Source organism: Xyrauchen texanus, chromosome 31 (assembly GCF_025860055.1).
Source record: "Xyrauchen texanus isolate HMW12.3.18 chromosome 31, RBS_HiC_50CHRs, whole genome shotgun sequence".
In the NCBI taxonomy this organism is placed as follows: Eukaryota; Metazoa; Chordata; class Actinopteri; order Cypriniformes; family Catostomidae; genus Xyrauchen; species Xyrauchen texanus.
Window position 1 is genome coordinate 13,436,661 of NC_068306.1, and position 20,702 is coordinate 13,457,362.

General features: G+C 37.7%; 1 protein-coding gene across 2 annotated transcripts in view; it reads right to left on the minus strand.

Moving 5' to 3' along the window:
• The window catches only part of LOC127625148 (tumor necrosis factor receptor superfamily member 1A-like), a 36,399-nt gene that overhangs the window by 12,108 nt on the left and 3,589 nt on the right, over positions 1-20,702 (minus strand). The window lies entirely within an intron of this gene.

The window sequence follows — 20,702 nt, forward strand, 5'->3', positions numbered from 1 at the left end:
TTTCAAACTGTTGCGCAGGTGCATGAATCATGGCACCACACTAAGAGATATGAGGTCTCTTCAAGTGAAAAAGCGGTTTGCAACTTTCACATGGCTGCTTATCAGAAACAGAGGCAATCCAAGTTCTCATAGCTGACCTTGTGAGAGCAATCTAGCATTTAATTCAAACCATCTGATGTGCACATCTGCAGAGCAAATTAACAGAGCAGTAGAGAGTCCCTTATCCTGGACTACAACAAAACAACCTATCCTCATGAAACACATCTCAATGTACTATGCAATCCAAGGAAAGAGTTTAAGAAATATCAACAAATGCCTAAAAGATAAGAAAGCACATTTGCGTTAGACACAGGTCTGCAATATTTATTTACTTTCTGATATAAAAAGGAGCACTGTAAAAATGTCTTTCTGAACATTAAAATACTTTCTCATATCTAAGATTAATATGCATGGACAACTACAAGTAAGCCATCAGTAGACCAATTCTCCTCACATTTAATCAATGTGGCGGAATCGAAAAAAATGGCTATTTGTTTGAACATGTCAACATAGCAACTTTGACTAATTGTTTGCTCGACTAATGGCAAACAGAGGGAATGTTTTGGAAAACCGGTTTGTACAGTAAGCAGTCAATATTTCTGTAATTCCATGATGCTAGTGACTTCACATTTAAAGTTATACTTATTTACTGATAAAAGCAGTTATACAATATGCTCAAGCTAACGCTGAGAGGTTTCAGTAAAATGCTAAGTGTTTTAGATAAAAGAGTGCGTGGGAGTGTGTATCAGAGCACATCCATATGGTGAATGAGAGTCCAACAGAAAATGTTCAAAGAAAGGGTGTGTGTGTGTGTGTGTGTGTGTGTGTGTGTGTGTGTGTGTGTGTGTGTGTGTGTTTGTGTGTGGGAGATAGACAGGAGAAGTCGGGACAAGGGTTGTAGTGGCTAAAACAAAGTTTGGTTTTTCCTATAACCTTCGTTCCTATTGTTTTACCAATTGGAAACACCGGTGCTTTTATCAATTTGACTCGTGCTTCCAAAAAAAACAAAAAAACAACAGGTCCCACGCTGATTGAAAGAAACTGGTTGCACATTTATTTGAAATAAACAAATCAAACAAAAAAAAATAATTAACGCAAAATTAAAAACAGCCGTTTACCATCATGACTTTAAAAATGTGTCTGAAGCTAATAATACAAAATAATAATTATGTTAAAGACAATTTCCCCGAAAACTATATCACATTTATAATTTGCAAGATTTGATTTATGCCTTATGTAACCCCATATCAGTGCTTCACAGATAAAAATGAATGAATTCATCATATTAACCTCAGCCATCCAGCCATTTACGTATGCTTGTGAAGAGTTCTGTGGAGCAAATGATGGGTTTTCTGTCACCCGTTTAGTCTTGTCAACTTTTAAGCAGTGTATTTTTCCACAATCAGCACCAAAGATTTAGTCACCGAGTTAAAGATTTGATTATTGACTGAATGATACACACATATGGATCCCTGAGCGAGGAGACCACGCTACTAGATCGGTTGTGATGTGTCCAGTAAATACAGTAGGTAGATATTATGCCTAATCTGTAAATTAAGAGTGTGGATATAAACTTGAAATTAGACTACCCAAACAAGACCAAAACTGACTGATACACAAAGCACAGAAAGAAGTTATCTGTACAATCCAGAAACGAGACGTGTAACGGGAAGATGAGAAAAATATGAAGTAGACCGTTTTAAAAAGTCATCTTCACCCTGTAGCTGATCAGCTCTGAAAATAATAACCGTAGTGATTTTGTTTCCATTCATATCAAAATCCATTAGCATATCGAATTAATGTTTACATTTTGAAAAAACATTACCTAAATGTATAGGCCTACTTGTATTTTGGATACTGAGCAGCTCAGATTTCCAGCAACATGTATAACCGGGGTTTAACAAACTTTGACTGGTTTGACACACACACACACACACACGTGTCCTGAGTCACACTTTAAATTACTGTCACTTTATAACTGTCTGCTACCTCAATAACTGCTACGTGCATAGAACATTATCTCATAGTATGTTATGTTTACATTTTTAGAAACTGTCATCTTTTTGCACTACTGAGTACTGGTCGGCGCTGCACTGTCTATTGTCCTGTTCATTGTCAGTAATTTGTTGTACTGTCCCGTACTTTGCACATGTTTGCACGTGTTTGCATATATATATATAGGTATTTTATTTCGTTGTGTAGTCTCATGTGGTCCTATGTTGGTCCTTTGTTGTTTTTATGTAGCACCATGGTTCTGGAGGAACGTTGTCTCGTTTTGCTGTGTACTGTACTAACTGTATATATGGTTGAAACGACAATAAAAACCACTTGACATGACTTGACTTTATAAGGTTTTATTCAGCGCTTCATCTCAAAAAGTGAAATAATGAGAGAAACTGCGTTTTATTACTGTGGGAACTGGGAACATAACTTGCAATGAAAGAGAACACCCTGATTAAATGTGTAAGAGTGTAATAAATTGAAATATATCAAAATTCAATTATTTTTTCATGACTTGAAAAAATCAATTTTAGAATTCCCTGTTATTTCCAGGTTTTTCCATGACCGTGGGAACCCGGAGTGTGTTTATCACACAGTTTGTCATAGCAAAGGTGGTTCTTAGAAATTCCACTTATTGCCCTGGAAGTGGTGAAAATAACTGATGGATGAACAGGGAGAAGGCTATAAAATGGACTAACTTGTTACCTAATACATTCTTAGTTTGATGAAGAAAAAAAAATTCTTTGCCACATCAAAACAGCCAGTTCAAAAGGCAACGTATCTGAAATAATCACAGAAATAATTGAATAAAAGTTTAATGTTGGTAACATAAAAATAAAGATATTGTAACATTGAAAAGACTGTTTTGAGTAGCTGTTTTTATTATTATTATTATTATTATTTCACACACTCACACGCGCGCACACACGCGCGCACACACACACGCGCGCGCACACACACACACACACACACACCTTAAGTGTGAACTTGGTGAAGTTACCGCTACCATGCATTTGTAACAGGAAAAAAAAAAATTAAACGAGTGCTACGTTTGGTTTTCAGACAAACAGTAAATCTGTAAATGTTAAGATAAAGCATTTAGGTTAAATGAAGTGGCACTAACCCATGTGTATTCTTTCTGCAGAGGCAGTGGGATGGGTCCAAAGGTGTTTAATAAGGTTTAAAAATCGTTGTAGACATTCAGAGCAGATGGGTTTTCCCCAGTCTCATCAGCCAAAACCCCAAATAATGTAAAATCTCACTACGTGAATTGTGTTGTGTAAAAAGCTTCTCACTCTCCAAAGTTTTACTGAAATTCATATTATCCATTAGGAAACACCACCGCCAAATTAACATGCTGGGATTCAGATGTGGGTGTTTGAAGCACAGATAAACCACTCACTGAAAAATAAACAATACCATGTAAAGGGCAAATTCTAATCAGCATTTTGCGCTCTTACAGGGCACTGCGTGAAGGGGACACCACTCGAAAAGACTATTTTTAATGTGATTGCAGACAAATGTCTGATTTAAATGACTACTTATTTTACTACCAAACATACAACATAACATACGGTACTACCTTATTAACGGTAAAATAGTTTAAGAAATACATTGGCACCACCAGTAAGCTTTAGTATCGCGATACTACCGTAGCACCGGTCTATCGTGCAACCCAAGTGTGTGCTGGCACCCACATTTTCCCCGTTTCGGGTGCGTGCCTCACTTATCTGCGCTTTTCTACCTCACAACCTATAGAAGGGGTACACACACACTCACAAACCACAAATGCACAGAACATAACATATTTATCTATATATATAAGCAATTCTTAATTGAAAAATATTATGAAATACAAATCTAAAAGGTAATAAAATTAAATTAGAATTATGGCTCCTACAAGGGTTATAGTGTGTGTATCTGTTTATTATGAGGAAAACATTTGTGTGTTTAGGTGGTTGCTTTTCATTTTGTGTGTGTATGGGAGAGGAAACGAAAGAAAGATATTAGGGGGTTGTTGTGAGTAGACAGACAGGTTCATGCATTGCGTGTGTGTGTGTGTGTGTGAGGGAGTCAACAGCAACTCTCTGTATGTGATCTGCATGCAGAGCGGGGGTCTTCTACTTCAGATGAGCACTTTACTCGGTCCCTGAGGCACCCCTTCTTTCTTCTCCCTCTTTTCAGCATGTCACAATGAGAAGGCCTCATTTACTGCTAAACAACACACTTTAGAGCCACCACTTCAAATGACCCACATTCTCCCAGACACACAACACCACTGCCATACACCTCAACAGGCAACTTGATACCACTGGCTTTGACCAACGGCCTACATTTCCCATTATCCTCCAAGACAAAAAGGCAGAGTACTGCACTGACTGGCCGAAAACCAGTACTGAGATTGTTAATCGTTGGTATATGCTCCTGTTAAAGGCATTAGTCAGCATTATTTCAACTTCATGTTTTTTTTGTAAAGCATGCTTAATAGCAGAATTCCTGAAGAAGAACTACAGTATCCATGAACCTGAAGAGAAAAGATCCACCAATCAGAGAAATCACAGCCAACAAAGCGTGCCAAATGAGCTCTGCAGTGACTGCCCACTCCGGTGAAGCATTGTGAATGACGCAATCAATTTATTCTCCCTACACTCTCAAACTACTGAAATATTTGTATATATATCTGACTATATTGCAATAAACTTAAAATATATTGTTTCTATAATTTTAAACCAACTACTGTAAATCAAAAGTTTTATACATTTACTTTTTTTTATTATTTGATTACATAATTTGGAATGCTTCATGAGATTGTGGTTCATTCCCTCATTAGATACATCAAGAGCACGGTCATGTACCTTTGTCTTTTTGTTCGATTTTCAAGTTCTTTTTTTTACTTCAAATCAAAGCTTGTAGTCCTGTGATTCACCTCGGACCTGATTTGTTTTGTTCTTGGCTTAGAACATATTTCTGAACATTTTTATGATATACCTATGGAAAAAAAAAAAATGCTGATTCTGGACCAAATGCAGTCTAAAGACTGTGCAGTCACTGTTATAAAAAAGTCAATAACATAAAAATATGTAAAAGGTCATGGCTTGTATTTTTTTGGTTCATTCAACATAATGGTCAAGTTGAGAAAATTGCATTGTGGGATTTGTAGTGTGTTTTGAACGCATTTTCGCAAATTCAGGTATCATTCAGGTATTCAAGAATGCATAAATTTGGCATATTTTACAACATATATAAAAGCACATAAAGTAAACTCCACAAACAGTATGGAAGCATGCTATTCAAAACAGCCCTAGTAGTTTGTCCATGTCCCTGTAATGTTTAGTCAATAAGATGAGCCGATTTGCTTGCTACAAATTGACACAGACAATTTTATAATAGCTGTTATGAAAGCGTAATATTATGTACCAGTCCTATTAGAATAGCAACAGTGTTGCCAAAACAGAAGAGCAATCAGAGATGGCAAACCTCAGTGGTTTATGGCATACTGTGAATGTTACAGCAGAATGTTACTTGTAAACTAATACAGCTGAACAGCTGCATTCAGACACCACAGATGGTTTTAGAGAATATGGCGATCCATGCTACAGTGTGACACAGCCCCAAGAATAAGGGGCAAAACAACTATTGTGTTGCCAAACCGCAGATTTGAAGAGAAAATCATCATTAACAGTGGATATAAACAAACTTCATATTGCCTGCAGTAAACAAACACAGCGAAAGCGTGGAGACTCATATTTGAGGTTCGAGATACAATGTCTGGAACTTCGAGGACTGCACAATGGTCTTCTTGTTGAAAGACAGATTTAGAGTCTTTCAGCCTTGAGGGGAACTGAGATGCCAGTGAGAGTCTCCTAGGGATGTGCAAACCAACATATAGTATTTTCAAAATTGACAAGTCATTGTGGCTAGCTGACTAAACAGTCTTAAAGGAATAGTTCAACCAACAATTAAAGTTCTCTCATCATTTACTCAGCTTCATGCCATTCCACATGGATATGATTTTCTTTCTTCTGCAAAACACAAATGATCGTTTTTAGGAGAACATTTCAGCTCTGTAGGTCCATACAATGCAAGTTATTGCGTCAAATTTTTCAGCTTTTGCATGAATAAATGTATTCTCGATATGAAAATGCACAGTAAATATATAGGAATGCATTTACTAATCTTAATGAATGGAGCCATATTGTACAGCGATGATAAACACAATAACAAAATTTTGATTCAAATGAACAACACATTTAACATACGTCGACATCATGTTTATCAGCACACTGACGCGCACAAAATGAACAGATTTTTTAAAGTGGCATATCAAATGAAACTAGAGATGCTTCTCTACAAATAAAAAAAAAAACGAAAAAGAAGCTTCTTACCAGAGGCACTTTTGCTGGCCATGCGCCAGTAGCAGCGCTTCCTGTATATCAATGTCATGCTGTTGTGTCACATGACGTGATGTGCCAGAAATGTAACCCTTAAAGGAAAGTGTAGAGTCTTGCGAACAGTATTCAGCCAGTTTTAATTCATTAAAATTATGCGTTGCGTATAGCGAAGCCAAAATACAACGTCTGCACATGTGGATGCGGGGTCGCACAAGGTTAAAAGTAGGAATGCACCTATATGGATTTTCTGGGCTTATACCAATTATTCACAGCGTATTGTGGAGGATTCCAATAACCAATCATTTTAATTTAGCATTTTAACACTTAAAACTGGAGCCGCTAGCAAATTAATTACAAACTACTAATTTGAAACAAAATAGGTGTCATTTAAAAGCTTGGAACCTGGACTTCAAAAAAACATGCACAAAAATATCAGCTGTAGTTCCACTATCGGCACAATAATAATATTATGATTTTCCCAGTTATCAGCTGATAATATCACTTGATAATATACCATGCATCGCCAGTTAAAACGTTTAACCATCTTTTTTAATTAAAAGAGTGTCTTAAAAACACAACAATCCTGACTGGTCACAAAAAAAAAGAAAAAAGCGTAAGATGCAATGTAACAAAATGTGCATTAATGTGAACTGCTGTAGTAGAAGCAGTTCAAAAAGGAGATCATTTTAAAGACATATCTAGACTGTGGAAACCATGTAACAGTTAAAGAGAAAACTTGTGCACCCCTGTTAAAAATCTCAAATAAAAAAACAAGATTAACTAGTCGACCTCACTAATCGACTAGTTGGTTGTTCAATGAATAGTTAACCACTGCAGTCCATCCCTAGTGTTTACAGACAGTAAAAAAAGCTTGAGACAATAAAACTGCAAGAAAGAGCACAGAAAATGTGATGGACCCAACCGACTGTTTGTGTGAGAGTTTCTTGATGAGAGTGTGTGACTGAGTGTGTATGTTGAGGGGAAGTCTGAGACAAACTTTGGCTCCATTGGAACTCTCTGGATGTCAGCCATGCCTTGTTGTTCTAAGGGAGTTTCCTGCATTGAGCAGCACTGTCGAGCCACACTCTCTCTGCTCTCGCGTCAGACTTTCCACAGACGTTCCAATACACACACATTCACAATCACACCATTTAGACACAGCCATCGGGAGGTGGGGTCAGAGAGCGACAGCTATGAGAGCTGGAGGAATTTGAAAAGAAAGGGAAAACGAGGAGAGATAATAGACAGAGTGTGAGAGACAGAGAAAATCGGAGGGTTGACGCATAGGAGTTTGGGAAGAAACGTCACAGCGAGTGAAAGGAGAGGGGGAAATAAAGATTTCTTATTCAGGCGGACACACTGAAACCATTCAGATGAGTGGAACATTAATTGGGCTATAGCACAACTTAAGTCTTGCTCTCTAACACCAAAATACACACATGAACTTAAAAGCTTCAACTTTCCCAGACAGGGCAAAATAGTTTGTACTGGAAGTTTAGGTTGTAAGGATTTGCAAACCTACACATTTTCAAAATCGACTAGTCTGTGGATTGCAAGATGACTGACTAGTTTTATCCAAGTCCTGTATAATTTGGCTGATGTAGGGATCACATGACCTTGATCTCACACACACACACACACACACACACACACACACACACACACCTGGAGGAAACACATGTACACACACCTGGAGGAAACACATGTACAGGTTTAGTGCTGAAGTTTGATGCAGCCTGAAAAAGTAGCCGCATTATATGTTCAACACCTGTTTTATCCCCCCAGCAAATGCACAAATTCATCTGGGTCATACAAAACCCATCTGTGTCCAAGTTCACCAATCTGCCAATGACATCATCCACCAAAGAATAAACCAATGACAGTAGAGCCTATCTGCCAAAAGTCTACACCAAGAGCTTGTTAAAAAACTGCACGTTAGACGAATGCTATGTAAACTCCACGCTCCCAGTCGCCATGGTAACATGCCTGATCCAATGACAGGTTGCCCTTTTTCTTTGGAGAGACAGGGGTAGGAAGACTGGCTGGTGGTGGTGGAGGAGGAGGAGGGGGTGTGACATAACTTCCTGTGTCTGCAAATTCCAGACCTTGTGAATCACTGGATTCCAAAGTGGCGGCTTTCACTAGAACTAACTTGTCAGTGTTTTGCTGACAGCTCATAGCTAAATTATGAACATGTCTTTTGAATAACTCACTGTTTACTGACGGAAAGAAAGGAGTTGTCACATTTATGTTTGCACGATTACAACCACACCTTTTGTAGCTTGTAGTAAGAACAGAGGCTTCCTTATTTGTTTTCTTCTGTGAAATTCATCAACAATTTCCAAATTTTTAGGGTCTCTCTCAACTAGTACGGCTCAACAAGGACAAAGGGCCAGTGTGAGAGAGTTCCCTGCAAGTTGTGCTGCCTTATCACTTCATCTTTCATTTGTTGATCTTGAACATGTATTTTTATGCCCGGTTTTCTGTGATGCACTGAACAGGTCAGCTGAAGTAGAAATGGGAACTGGCCGGGCTTACTGTTGAGCTAGGGGTGGGTTATATACCGGTAAACACAATAAACTGGTAGAAATTTGATAACCCGTTTACATTTTGAATTATTGTCTCTATCGCAATTAAACAAAATCATCGCGTGGCAAGAAATGTGCACTTTGTTGTATTCAAGTAACATGTTGCATTGCTTTGAGAAGATGTCGAGTTTCTTGAGGAAAGTTTTTAATATTAATAATAAATACTAATAATACTAGTCAACAACATCAGACTGAAATGTTGTATAAATGTACAATAGGGTGTCGAACTATAGGTTTTTTCAGGGCCGATATGATTATTAGTTATCAAGGAGACCAATAACCGATATTTGGGGTCGATATACTACAAACTTTTGAGTAAAAATTTTAACTTACAAAACTCCAACACAAAATGTCCTTTAAATGCCCATGAAAGCGTTTAATGAAATACTATCTTTAGAAAAATACGGGAAAACAACATATCTACATTATCCTGGGGATACGGCAAGTACACACCAACATGTTTGTCAACTGGTAAGTTTATTTTTCTTGCATTTTATCCATTGACTGTGTCCAACAAATCTGCAGTGTGCTAGATAAAGTTAGCCAATATTAGCATGAAGTTACATGCTATGCATGCTGACAGGACATTTTATTTGGCTCGGGTATGTTGGCGAAGAAAGTTCCGGCAAACATTACTCAAAACATATATCGTATATTACGATGTTAGTTGTTCAAAGATTTTCTTCCTAACAGCACATCTGGATGTTTATCTTTACAAGGTAGCTAACGTGTCAGAGGTGGCAAATGGGAACAAGGTTTGTCTAACATTAGAAACGCATTATTATGTAGTCAATTCGAAGGACCATGTTATCTATTACCGTTACGTTAACTTGCGTTTCTAACATTGTAGAGAGCGATAAATAAAATACATTACCATTGTGTTGCATCGACTTGTAGGCGACCCTATACATTTCAATCTTTTTCCAATATAAACACTTGCCATTGTTTAGCGTTTAGTAATTTTACAGTGAACAGAGTTGAAGGTGAGCAGGCAGCCCGCCCTGCAGGTGAGCGGTGCAGGGTTGAGTGGAGATGGAGGCGGGACTAATTTGCATATTAATAGATCCATGCATACTAAATGAGGCAAAGGTGTAGAGTTACATCTAAGCCATTTTAAGTCACGAAGGGATTATTTTCATGGAAAAAAACTTTTTCATATGTAATTTTGATTAACAAATATGAGTTTTTAGGGGTTAAACCAGTGACTGGAGAGGGACATTAATTCACTAACTAAATTATTCAAAATAGGCATTACAATATGGTTATTTAATAATCTTAATAAAAATAAAAAAATATATAAATGTTTTTAGAAAAAGGATTCTGTGATATATATCGTTATCATGATATAACATTACTCACATCATGACATAAGATTTTGGTCATATCTCCAACCCCTAATTGAGCCCTGCCCCAAGGGTCTCTTTGGAATAGGCCTTTTTTAGGTAGGACTGCAAAAAAGAGAACTATTGTCTCCATTTTCAGTGCTTCAAGACTATCCTGATATACCACAGCTGAACCATGACAAAAGAGGCTCAGTAGCTTAGGGACACAGGTCAGCTAATTAGCATGACCGGTTAGAACTACGATAAGACTAGAAGTGGACACAAATCAGTTTCCTGCTTTCCCAGGCAATTCATTTCCTGTATACAAGAGGAAACAGCAGAGAGATCTGGTTTGGACTTCCAAGGTCTTTCTGTGAAAATCAGCGACTTACGACTTACGGTTATCGCACAAAACATCCTTGAATGCAGAGCACAAAATGAAAAGCAGTCAACACGGATAAGAGAGGAAACGCGTGCACACACACACACACACACATACACACACCGTCCAGCCAGTCTGCGGCCTGTAATAGGTGGTCAGGACGTAGACCAGCGTGGTAACCTTAACCTCCATGGTGTAAGTCCTCCAAACCCACAAATACTTAGCACTGGCAGATCACCAGTGTGGTGCATTCGGAATGGAGGGGACGCCCTTTCCCTTCTCTCTGGGTGACTATTTGTCGGGTTTGCACAGAACTATTTGCAAACAAATTTAAGATTAGGTCAAATTCTATTTATACATTTTTTTACTTAGTAAAATTGTGTATGTAACCCAATTTTTATAAGGCAGTGAAATGTTTTGTCTAACCCCCACCCTTTCCTTATATAAGAAAAAAATAAGCAAATGTAAGATATGTACAGAGTTCCCACATATTCTTCTGATCAATAAATATCCATGACTTATACAGTCCTTCACAATTACTACTGGAATTTTAAAGGAAAAATTCACAAAAAAATTGAAATTATCTTATCATCTACTCACCCTCATGCCATCCCAGATGTGTATGACTTTCTTCTGCTGAACACAAAGATTTTTAGAAAAATATCTTAACTTTGAAGCTCCAAAAACCACAAAAGCAGCATAAAAGTAATCCATATGACTCCAGTGGTTAAATCAATGTCTTCAGAAGTAATATGATTGGTGTAGGTGAGAAACAGACCAAAATTTAAGTCCGGTTTACTACAAATCTACTCTTTTAAACAGGCCTCCAATGCATGTTCACAAGAAGAGGACCGTGTTCTACTTCTGTTTTTTTGGCGATGTGCATTCTTCGTTCAAATCGCCACCTACTGGGCAGGGAAGGATAAAGGAAAGGAACAGAAAAAATAAATCATATTTCTACAACAGCCCAGTATAGGTGATGATGTGGACAAAGAATGCGAATTGCTAAACAACTAAAGAAGACCTCTCATGTCCCTAAAAAAGGACTTAAATTTGTATCCGTTTCTCACACACACCTATCATATCACTTATGAAGACATGGATTAAACCACTGGAGTTGTATGGGCTACTTTTATGTTGCATTCATGTGCTTTTAGGAGCTTTTAAGTTCTGGTCACTATCACTTGCATTGTATGGACCTACAGAGTGGAGATATTCTTTAGAAAATCTTAATTTGTGTACTGCATAAGAAAGAAAGTCATACATGTCTGGGATGGTAAGTAAATGATGACAGAATTTAAGAATTTTGGGTGAACTATGCCTTCAAAGCTTTTTAAAAATTATTTTGTTGAGATCGTACTCAAGTGCAATTTCTAGCTGATTAAATATTGTAGAGCTTAAAAATTTGTACAAATATTTTTCACTATAAATGAATATGACTAAGAATGTATTATTGTCCATGTCTTTCAGGCCTGGAAATCAAAATGTTACAATACCCTGATATTTCCATGACATTCAAAGATTTAAAGAAGAATAAGGCATATAGAAATATAAAATGTATAGAAAATATACAATGAATAGTATAGTATAAAAAAAATGTCCGACTCCTAAAAACAAATAAGGCTGGATCCGTCGTATCGCATGGAAAGGAGGTTTCAATTAACTTAAAATTTGTTAAACCCCCCCCCCAAAAAAGGACATGAAAAACAGAGGTCATACACAGAATGTGGGCCACCCTATAAACAATGATTACCCAAAAGCACAAATAATTATTTTCTTATTTGCAGACGCAGAGGAATAAATGGTGCAGAAGGAATGAATGAGATTTCTTTACTGGCTGACCACCAAAGTAAACGTTATCAAGTGCAATGGTCACATTAATGCCAATGGCTGCAAACAATAAACTACGGCACAAAACAATTCAAAGAAACACTTTGCCTGAATGAAAGTGCCATGCGTGCTGGCTTCCTCTGTTACAGTTAAACACGAGTTTACAATGCGAGCTGCTTGCATTTAAACTATTAGTCGAGAACATTAAATCTTCATTGTTGAAAAGTGCAACTGTACGTCTCTCTTTGTATCTCTCTCATTCATGCATACACACTTGGCACAATATTGCCTAGCCAAGAATGGGGTCACACAGGTTTCATTGTTTGGAATTACAGTATGATAAGGCAGTCAGTCATTCAACTTTACACTGTATGTGTACGTGTTCAATTTGGACTACATCCGCACTACATGTGCAGTACATTGCACTTCATTATGTATGCCGATTAGAACTGGTGGACAGACAGGCTTTTTTTTTGTATAACAGATGATTTTTATCAGAGCTGTCAGTTAAGGGACGACACACCGTTCTTCATTATTTCCAGCAGTTCGAATCAGAAATCTAATAGTGTGCCTCACATTATCCGTGGATCCGTCTTTTATGCATTATACTGACACAATGCTCCTGATATAGGAATTTATGTGCAGTCTCAATGAGAGACTGACAGATAGAAAATGACTGATCTACGTTTAAAGGTGCACTTAGTATATTTTCCCCTATTTAATTTTGAAACATACATATAAAACATGAACACACACATGAGAGGAAGACACCAGTCACATCAGTAACCTTATAAAAGCCGTTTTATTCTACATGGAGAGGGTCCCCTTGTCGGGACCGCCATGTTAGGATCACATGACCAGCTGAATACTTCTCACTTTATCTCAGTACCCACCCTGTAATTGGACACTTTAACTCGTGGATTTAGGGGGCTTTCACACTGGGTATGTTTGCTGCAGTCCGATTCAGGGTGAGATTGTTCCCGGTGCCACCCGCAGCGTTGGTATGTTTTCACACTCGATTCTATCGAACCCCAGTCCATTTGAGTTCATCATACGTCATCACAAACACACATGGAGAACACAACGCGACTCATCATACTTTTAGTTTTTTGTTATTTTGGTGGCATTATGCACAGCAGAGTGAATGACAACTGCGTATATGTGCGCTTCAAGACGTAACTCATCAGATGTCCAGGTGAAGGCGGCCTGCTGCTGCTTGCAACCGGCGGTTTTTGAGGAGACAGCTGACCGCAAGGAAATAATTAGCATCTTTGTTCACACTGCACGCTTAACCAAGCTCGTGTCCAAAGTGAAATTATCGCCAATGACAGCTCCTATTATACCCTATATTTATAACCTATAATAGTATTGATTAGAGAGATAGACAGACAGACAGTACTTATAGTGTTGATTCTTATATGTCATTGTGGTGTCATTACTTTTTTGGGACTTTCAGGAATTAAAAACGAGTGCGCACCTGAGACCGAGTTGCTTTCACATTCATGCGAATCGCACTACAGTTCCATCGCAACTGAACCCAGACCAGCTCCTACATGTAGTCTTGGGTTCGGCACAGCGGTGCTCTCCGTAGTCCGCATGACACCTTTCACATTAACAATTTTTCATGTGAACCGTGCTCTATTTCAAACTAAACTGCCAGTGTGAAAGCACCCTTAGTTAATCATGGCTGACTGTGCTGGGCTTGACATTAATGTATGCCAGCTTGTCCAGGTCAAGCGGATTTTTGAAGGGGCAAGTGAAAGAGAATTTGACTTGCCCGACCGGACAAGTAGTCGGATTTAAAAGTCAATAATGAAAAATTAGGTTAAAACATGTGGTTTTGTATTTTTTGTTTTATTGTTTTATTTTTTTTTCTATACATTGCATTTTGTATTGTCATTTTATTACTGATTGTTTACTCTTGAATAATTAGAGGACTCAAACAATTCCTAAATAATCAGTGTTGGGGAGTAGCAAACTAAAAGTAGCAATGCTACTAACTTAACTAAATTTTTTAGTAGCTTGAGAGTAGCTCAGCAGCATTCAAATAAGTTAATGCCTTGAGGTTTTTTTTCCGTTCTGAATATGTTTATTTCGCTTCTCATTATCTGTGCGTTATCGGGATCAGGGAAAGTAGTAATTACTAACATGCATAACCATTTGATTTCTCAAATTTCATTTAATCAACTATTATTTTCATGTAAAATAATAAAATTAATGATTTATTATGGCACGTATTATTATGTGACAATCTATTATAGGGTGACCAAACGTCCTCTTTTACCAGACATGGCCTCTTTTTTTGGACCTGAACAAAGCATCTGGCCGGGATTTCAAAATTGCCTCTAAATATTTGGGAGATATTTGTACACCAACTTCTGCATGTGACCGGTAAAGCTGAAACCTCAGAGAGTTTGTCATAAAAAATTTATTTTTAGGAAGTAGGCTAATATAGAAGATATTTTTTAATGGTGTCTTTTCTGGTTTTATTTTATGGCCATTATTAACTGTATTAAATGTTACCATTCATTAAATGTATTTAATTAATACATTTATTGATTCATGTTATTAGTGCAAATTTTGTTATTAATATTATTGGTTTGATAGTAACATATAAAAATATCAATAAAAATATTGAATAGCTTCAATGTAGCTAGATACCTTTTGATAGTAACTTGTAGTGTAGCTAGCTACTTTTTCAAAAAAGTAGCTTGACTGTAGCTTAACTACTTTAAATGAGTAGCTTGTAGCTTGCCACAGTTTCAAAGTAGCTTCCCCAACACTGTACATAATTAAATTAATTAGTGTTATTATTTGTTGTGTTATTGAAGCTGGTATAAAAAAAAGTGAATTTCAACAAAAGGCACTAGTAATTGAAAACTTGTTTTTAAATGATGCTGCAACCACACCACAAGATGCCAATGTACGTCTATGACAACATAAACAAAACTTTACCGAGTGCACCTTTAAAAATACCCCAAACCCAAAAATTTAAATGTTTTCATTATTTACACATCTTCATCTTGTTCCAAACCTCAACAACTTTCTTCCATGGAACACAAAGCGATGTTGGGCAGAATGTAACTCTCAATCGGCATTCACTTTCATTGTATAGAAAAATAGCAACCTTCTTTGAAACAACTTCTTTTGTGTTTCATAGAGGAAAAATGTCATAGAGGTTTGGAATGTCATGAGGGTGAAGAAATAACAACAGCACTTACATTTTTGGGTGTACTAAGTAAACATAGCCTAATCTGACTAGCACAGTGAGGTTCCCCATTGTACATTTTATGGGAATAATCCAATGACAAACACATATCTATGAAACAGATCTACGGTAAAGACCTTCATAAAATGACGCTTACTGTAGGGAGGTCACAGCTGCCCTTTTTGATGTAGTATGTATGACAGTCACACACATACTGAAACACGTGAACTCTACCTAAACCACAGATTATGTGCAGGCGCACTAAGAGCTCACACATACTGTAAACTAGCATCATGGGTAAGAGCGTGTGAAAAATCTGTAAATGGCTCCTCTAGGGGAACACAGGAAACAGTCAGACAATGTGGAGGCTTCAATTGGAGTTAGGCTTCATGCTGGGCTACAAAACAAACTCACAAACTCTCTCTCTCACACACACACATTTTTGACAGCACTTCAACGAACACTACGAATCATTTACTCACCTTCCAAGTTGTTCCAAACCCACTCACTTTCATTGAATCTCTTTTCCAAACAATGAAAGTGAATGGTGACTGAGGCTAACATTTGGCCTAACATCTCCTTATGACTTACAACGGACAATATGGTCTGCTAAAATCTGTTAACGTGAAGTTTAATAAATACAATTACATTACAACCCCTAATTGACTGCGTTTGGACAGCAGAATTTAAAGCCTCCCAAAAGCTCCAGTCTTGGGAGTGTGATTTTTTTCAGCCTTACTGTATAGAGGTGATGGGTGGGGGGGGGTGTCACTGAGCCCTTAGCTGAGAGATCAGGCGTACGGCCTGCTGTCCTTAGTATGTGTGGGAGGATATTAATAGCTAGAGAAAGCCACGACGGCACAGACTTCCACATTTCAGACTTCCTTATGCTTTTTTGCTTACCATTAACATGGAGCGCAGTGAATAACAACCAGACAGGACTGTACCAATCTCTTTCCTTTAGAAAGAGGAAGAGAGGGTGAGAAAGACAGACAAAGCTGATGAAAAAACTAAGAAAGAGTGATAAAAAAAACAGTGATTAACAGTGCACTTCCTGTGTGAAACCACTTTGCGGTTCTGCACAACTTGTAAGGTAAAAAGTGATTGTGACAAGACAAGTTCACACCCCAAATTGTGGCCAAGTTGGTTGGGAACATTTTACATACCATTACAAATTTTAGTTTAGAAATATATCTTTCCTTTATAATGTCTAAAAAATAACCCCCCACGTTTTCTAATGAAAGTGAATGGTGACCACAGTTTTCAAGCAGGACTAATTAGCTTTCAGTTTCAGTCAAATTTCAAGTCGTTTCTCACACAGAGCAAATCATATGTCTTCAAAAGACTTGGAATACGGTGTACGAATCATGGAGGCTACTTTTAAGATTCTTTTTTGCCATTTTTAGAGCTTGACAGCCCCTGGTCACCATTCACTTTCATTGTATGGAAGAATGTAGGTTGCTTATTCTGTAAAATTTCTACTTCAGTGTTCCAGGAAAGAAAGCAAGTCACATGGGTTTGAAATGACAAGAGTGAGTAAATAAACTACTTTTTGGATGAACTGTAACTAAAAATAGGGCCAACCACCTTAATTTTTTTATTTGAATTAAAAAATCTTATTTTGCTCTCATATATTCTTGTCTCTGATAAAACTAGTTAGCATGCTTCATGTCATCCATTACAACTGGTTTGGGCTCACAGGCAGAACATCTGAGCTTATTTAATAAAAGTACATTAAATTTACCCAAACTGAGAAATGGTTTCTTTTTTTTTCTTGGCAAAGTGTAGAACTTCGTTTGATGCGACAATCGCGATAAAATGCCACAGGACGAGTCAGAAAAGTTAAATCCAGACAAAAGCAGCGGCATCCAAAAAGTGAAATAACAACCTCTACCCCTCCTTCCAAAATTGAATTACCATTAAATATTTCCATTTCTTCACAGCCCTTTCCATGGAAACTTCAGGAGGTAAACAGCCTGACTATGCGTCAGAGATCAAAGCCTCGTCCAATGAAAAGCTTTAAAGTCAAGATGACTCAGTGTCTCATCGCTTTGTACGACATCTCCATTGATTATCAAGAACAGGTCGAACGAGTTTCAAAAGATTTTATTGGAGAGTTAATATAACCTTCGCTCTTCTTCTGGTTAATCTTTTAACCATTCACATCATTAACAAAAGAAAAAGATGTGTCAGTTTTCCCAGTTTGTGACAATAACAGAAACAATCTTGAACAAACAACCTGTTTATTGAGTTCAATTGCAATACGATCAGTAGTGCCATGTACAATATCAATTGTGTAAGATGGCATTTTAAGCCTGAAAAACATATTCCCATGACATTAGGCCAACGCCACGCTGAGCTGCCTCACTCATTAGCTAGACTCAGCTCAGTGAGCTCACATCAGACAAGAGGCTTTGTGCCGAATGCCTTTCCCATCGCTCACCCGGGCAGGAGGTGCAGCGTCGGTCGCTCTGTTTTTACGCTCAATGCATTCTTTGACCTATTCAAGGTGAACATTAATTCAGGCATCCGTAAATGTCAGACTGAAGTAATTCTAGAATGCAGTGTAAAGACTTCAACTAGAATACACCATTTTGAATTAATTTTTAAGAATTGACTGCACAAAAGGTAAGCCTTTGAAGTTTGTTAGACCTTTAAATGATAAACAATTCAACTTCAAAGTCTGGACAAAAAAAAAAATGTCAAACCAAAAACAACGGAAAAACAATTATAAAAATTAGGCTTTGGTTCGGTGTAAATGAAAGGCTGCATTATGGCCGCTTTGCTATTGTCATGAAACATAGTGTCTGTGACTCATTTGGAAGGCTGCGTCCTCCGGAGGTCACATTTCTCGGCCGCATACGTCATCGAGGCTGTCTCGTTTCATAAAAGCATTTAGGACACTTCGAATGCAGCCTTCTTTCACGGGAATTTGGAGGATGCATGAGGTGTATCCTTCGTGGGCACTCACATCCCACAATTCTTTGCTTCAACAGAAATGTCAAAAAAAAACAATACCGCCAATTTGCCCATAAATATGATGTTCAAAGGCAATTAATGTTAATTCCCAAGTTGAAGTACCTCATTAGATGGGTGCAGAGTATATAATATGTATTATTATATTAATATATAACATATTAGACTAAAAGTACACCTGTAAAATCCATTTTCTTTTCCCTTTACATCTTTATAGCTCTCCTAAAATGTACCTCATGCATTCCCTTCTGAAGGGACTTTGTTCCCTTCTCACTCAAAGCACTTGCGCTTGTTAAAGAGTGCCGTGCTGTCATAGCAACCATGTTACGTTTAGTTTACGTTAGTCCTGCGAAGGCAGTCTCGTTTAAATGAGATTTGTTTAAAGGAGGACGCGCAGTACACTGCAGCCTTCAAAGGACACGTCCTACCTTGCACGCAGCCTTCCAAACGAGAGTAGACAGCACAGCTAGTATCTTGTTTTCTTTTGGATGCATGAGAATGAATGAACACAACACCATCTTTGTAGAGTAAAGGCAGCTATATGGTTAAATACTAGATACAATACAGAAAACACTTAACACATTTCATTGTACAAACAGATTTAAGAAATAAGACCAGCATTAAGCAAGCCAATATTACAAAGCAGTCATCGCTGTCATCTACATTTTGAATGGCGAACATTCTAAAACTGCAAGTCAACAGAAGGTTTACAAACTTTTATCTTAAATTTATGTGTGTCAATTTTACAAAAACCACAAAAGACAGCACACCTAAAGCCCTGTAAACACATGCAGCGCTTGAAGTCACTAGCCTCTGTACAATAAAGTTGCTCGCGGCATTCCTACTGCGGTCACTCTAACGTTAATGGTGGACTGCATGTCTGGCCATATCTTTAGATAATGTGATCACAAGTTACAAAGCTGCTCCTCATTTGCATAAAGTTAAACCTTTCACAAATATGTCATGTCACTCAACACGACCACATCTAGTCACCAGAGGTCGCTCGTGTCGCCGGAAGTCGCCAACTCTCACTGAAAATGGTCGCTTTGTAGCTGGAAGGCTAAAGAGTGCACTTAAAGTGGTTTGGGCTGAATCAAACGCAGAGCGCTTTTTTTAACCCCTTAAATCTAACATGAATATCTGAGGAAAAACAACAGTGCTACCTTATAACCTCTGCAATTAATTTAAGTGAGAAAAAAAACTTAATTGGTGCCTTTTCCATGTGTTCTATTTATAGAAACTGAAAAATTGCTCTTTGTCCCCTGACACAATAATAAGATAAGGATTTACAGCAATACTACCATCTACAAGGTGAATGCTCATGGAAAACATTCTAAGGTGTGACCATGCCATAAACTGACACCACTGGCTTATATGAGGCATAACACCCTTATCTAATTTCCTATATTTAACCACAAACCCCAGTTCAATTCTAGTGAGTTTGCCACAGTGGCAGGTTATCCAATCTGTGATTCGCCTTCAGAATCATGGGAGAAGACATCAAAATAAATGACATGGGTGTCGTTTTCAAGGGATAGCCAATGATTGTTTAGTATTAAGTAAAAGCAGCAGGTAATTATTGTTCGAAGACACTGGATAGGGGGTACGTGTGAACACTCACGCACCGAGGAAAAAGCACACACAATAAGCACACTATCAGAGTTTTAACTGGAGCCAATAGGGACTGAATAGAAGGGTAGCTGTATAGCAGGCACATTGTAATATATGTAACACATCTCCAGTTCAGACATTGAATCTGGGTGCAGTGACCTGTAAGGTGTGGCCACCTTAGAAATAAATGAAACACTGACAGGCACCTCACCTTTCCTAAGAAGGGCTAAATGGCAAAAGAAGAAAAAAAAAAAAGAAAAACACGATATAGATGCCTGACCACAAACCCACACGCTATCAAGATGCTTTCAATTTAACAGCAGAAAATCATTCATCTCCCACTGCTTGAACTTT